This window comes from Rosa chinensis, chromosome 5 (assembly GCF_002994745.2).
Source record: "Rosa chinensis cultivar Old Blush chromosome 5, RchiOBHm-V2, whole genome shotgun sequence".
NCBI classification, from domain to species: Eukaryota; Viridiplantae; Streptophyta; class Magnoliopsida; order Rosales; family Rosaceae; genus Rosa; species Rosa chinensis.
Genome location: NC_037092.1, coordinates 61,611,514 through 61,615,706, shown reverse-complemented (window position 1 = coordinate 61,615,706; position 4,193 = coordinate 61,611,514). Strand labels below are relative to the sequence as shown.

The following is a 4,193-nucleotide window of genomic DNA, read 5'->3' as shown; positions in this document are numbered from 1 at the left end:
TTTAACGAGGAAATTTATTTTTATCGTCATAAGTTGTGTATTGTATAGCGATGAAATTTATTTTCGTCATTATACATTCTATAGCCTATAGCGAGGAAATTCTTTTTCGTTACAATTGATTGCTTATTACGAGGAAACTGTTGACAATACATATGGTTTTGTCACCGATTGTTCTTTACCATATTACATGAAAATATTTAAAACTAATTGAAATAGTCAAACCAATAATAAATCTCATAATAATAAAACCAAAGTAACAATCAAAGTGTTTCCTAACCTAAGGAGTAACAAAAATAGTCTAAAACCAATAACAAAACCAACTTAGCGATCCTTGTGCTCTCAACAATTCAAAATCAAAAATAAATGTCTTCTTTCCTGTGGTCTTCAAAAATGTGTAAGATAGCAATCCACTGTTTTGCGCAGCACTGTATACAATTGCAAAAGGTCTATATGTTTCAGAAAGAAAGGAAAAAGAAAAAAAGAAAAAAACTAACTGAACAATTAATAAAATACAATTGTGCCTAATTCAAAACCTAAGTCGTGGTCATAAGCTTCAGATGGCACATCAACTTTTGACATATTTTAATTTTCCAAAAGCTCAACTCTAATCTGATGAAATCATGCTCTTCGCACTCCAAGAAGATTAACATATCATTATTCTCTAAAATGAAGGTCTAGATAAAAGGTTATAGCTGCTCGTAGTTAGCTAAATGATCATGATACAGAAAATTTCAGTTTGAAAAAAATAGGTAGCTGCTGCGTCAGCAAACAGTTAATAGAATTTCAGTCAGAACTTAAATCAAACAGTTGGTATGCATAGCTTACTAACCCAGAAAACGAAACAAGAAAACCAATAAAAGCTGAATCTTAGAGCTACCAACTCCCCATCACCCTTGAATGGAATAATACATTATGACAGATCAAATTTCTCACCTTTTTATGAGCAAATAAGAAGTCCAATAGAAAGCCACCTAATCTGAAAGTCCTGCATCAGCAAATAAGGTGAGAACATATTAGTTTATCCAGTTCATCTACTGTTGTTCTTAATGCCCATGAATTAACAATTCTACAATTTGCAAGAAAGACGAAGTGACTCTCACCTATAGAACAAAACCCCTTAACACCTCGCAATTAAGTAGACTATTCTTTTTTGTTTCTCTATTTTTAATTTGCTGCCTTTACTTCTGCAAGAGGTTTTCATCAGTCGAGGATTATGCAACAGTAATTATAACTATACTTATTTTCACGATTATACACGTATTCCTGATATTTAAGTTAGACATGTTAACAGCATGAAAAATGTAATTTGAGGTACAATCATAAGATGGCAAATGAAATTCCATTCTCACCAAAACGTTATTCTAAACTCTGTTTGTGACAAAGAAAAATCAATGAAAGGAGAACTGAATCAAAGATAGAAGAACATACAAACATAACAACTAAGAAAAGCTGATTTGACATTGGAAAACAAAAACATGGCAAGGAAAACCCATTTTTACCTAAACAGTGTCCCAAAACTCTGTTTAGGTAGCTGAGAAAAGTTCATGACCTTAAGATTTTTTATAAACAGCAAAGCCACCACACAACCATTTGGAACAGAATGTAGCATACTCATTATTCCAATCCAATTTCTCCTCCTGAATTTTCACCAATCAAACAGTGAAAAATGAAACTAAGAACAACAACAAAGGAAAATTGAGAAAATGTTCACAACCAACAATTAATCATATCTGAGAATGAAGAAACATTTGAACATAATTCAAAATGATCAAATTGAATTGGAAACAAACCTCACAGACACAATTGACAAGGTAGCCAAAGAACAACCCAGAAGAGCAAATAATGAATTGTTGCCACACAGGCCTATCAGAGAGTGAAATCCCAAACAGAAACCTGCAACCCACAGTCTAAGTATTCAGAAGAATTGAATTCAAAGAGATATTTGACCAGCCCATCAATTGGAGTACTCAACGAAGGCAACAATAAAGCTGATCAGAATTTAATTCATCATGATGCTATTTAAGGTGAAAAAATAAAAATAAAATAAAATTTCTCTGCATTCGTTAACTCATGGCGCACAGTAAATCAAGTGCAATGCAATTGACCTGTTGCTTAACCCTTTAACAGAGCAAAGAATGCGATGGTTGGTGCTTTGATCAATCGAGCTGTATCGAATCCAAAAATTTCAATAATTGGAACAGCAACGAATAACCTAGCCTACAAGAAAATAAGACCTTGATTAATCAAGCTATACAAGAACAATATATAGGGAGGGATGAATCTAATCTTACTCACAGAGATGAGAACTTCAAAGATGGGAGATTCAGAGGAGCCTTAGAGACAGAGCTTTGGTAGAACGCCGTCAGAGATAGAGAAGGGCGAAAAAGATAAGAGTTTTGTTTCCTTAGGTTTTATCTTTAATTTTTTTTTTTCCTTTTGAATTGGCACCTTCCTCCCCGCCTTCGGTCATTTGGGTTTTCATTGTCCCGCTTCTCGTTTGTTTTTTTTATTTTTGGTAGTTGGCTCCTCTTTCTCGAATCCTTCAATATGTCATTTATAAAAGTTAGGCCTCATCAAAAAGCCCGCGGATCAAGTGGGCCGATGGAGGCCCGCCGGCCCGGAGGGCTTTTAGCCCGGCCCGGCCCGTCAAAAAACCCGCAAAAGCCCGCCTTGGTGGGCCGAGGGCCGGCCCGCCTAAAGCCCGCAAAAACCCGGCCCGGCCTGTAGGCCCGGCCCCTAAAAGCCCGCTAGGCCCGGCCCGTAAAAGCCTGTAAAATATTTTATATATATATATATATATTTGTAGTTATGTGTGTGTGTGTTTATAAATATATATACACACACACACATAGATATATATATTTGTGTGTGTTTATATATATATATATATATATGTGTGTGTGTGTGTGTGTGTTTATATATATATATATGTATATATATTTATATATGTGTGTGTGTTTATATATATGTATATATATATTTATATATGTGTGTGTGTTTATATATATAATATATATATAGAGATATATATGTGTGTGTGTGTGTGTTTATATATATGTATATATATATTTATATATGTGTGTGTGTTTATATATATGTATATATATATTTATATATGTGTGAGTGTTTATATATATAATATATATATAGAGATATATATATATATATATGTGTGTGTGTGTGTGTGTGTTTATATAGAGGATATATATATAGAGATATATATATATATATATATATATGTGTGTGTGTGTGTGTTTGTTTATATATATAATATATATATATATGTGTGTGTGTGAAATTGGCTAAATTTTTTACCACACTCATAATTTATTATAATAATCCCATTCAACAGTCGGTTTTTCCATTTTCTTTGAATTGATAGGGGTTGCTCTTTAGAGTGTATGATATATAAATATAGGTTTATAAGAGTAACTAAGTTTGACCTAGTTGATTGAATTCGAAACAAGAACCAAATAGGCTGGATTTTTTACAACCACCATAAAACATTACAATCTCTCTATGAAGCGGTTGGTTTCTCTAAATTCATTTTCCACTTCATAGTTGCTTTAGAGTGAACCTCAACAATTTAAATGCAACATATAAGTCGTACAACTTTAAGAGGCAAATTGGTATACGTCAACGTCTTTATAATTAAAATTGAAATTTTTATCTTATGTCCACGCATATTCATCGATGGAATATTTATAGACGTGATGTAGAAAAATAAGCACGTTTCGCGGTTGTTACGCCATCGGTCAACCAAGAAGACATAGAAGTGACGACGGTTGACCAATTCGATCGGATTCGAAAATATGGTGAAATTGGTTAAATTTTTTACCACACTCATAATTTATTGTAATGATCACATCCAACGGTTAGTTTTTTTATTTTCTTTGAATTCATAGACATTGCTCTTTGGAGTGTATGATATATAAATATAAGTTTATAAAAAAATTAGTGTCTTTAAAGATTTATTTGTAAATAAAGCCCGCAAGGCCCGGCCCGCAAAAGGCCGAAAAAGCCCGCAAGGCCCGCTTTATATGGATGAGCTTGGATCCTTCGATTTACAATAAAGCCCGACCCAAGCCCGCTAGCCCCGGCCCGGCCTGTTGATGAGGCCTACCTAAATTGTAGAGAGGTCCATCATATTATGACATGTCATTCATTAGTAATGTTAATTGTAGCACATGTCT

The 4,193-nt window shown here is 33.6% G+C and overlaps 1 long non-coding RNA gene across 2 annotated transcripts; it reads right to left on the bottom strand.

Annotated features, from left to right (window-relative positions):
• Positions 1–228: 228 nt before the first annotated feature.
• LOC112201919 lies at positions 229–2,431 on the bottom strand. 2 transcript variants are annotated; one of them, XR_005800822.1, is made up of 5 exons: positions 2,296–2,431; positions 1,791–2,217; positions 1,101–1,184; positions 934–976; positions 229–425 (listed from the first exon to the last, which is right to left on the bottom strand). It is a non-coding gene; the product is annotated as an uncharacterized LOC112201919 (long non-coding RNA). The 2 variants fall into 2 exon arrangements; XR_002936954.2 differs by lacking the exon at positions 1,101–1,184.
• Positions 2,432–4,193: the final 1,762 nt, after the last annotated feature.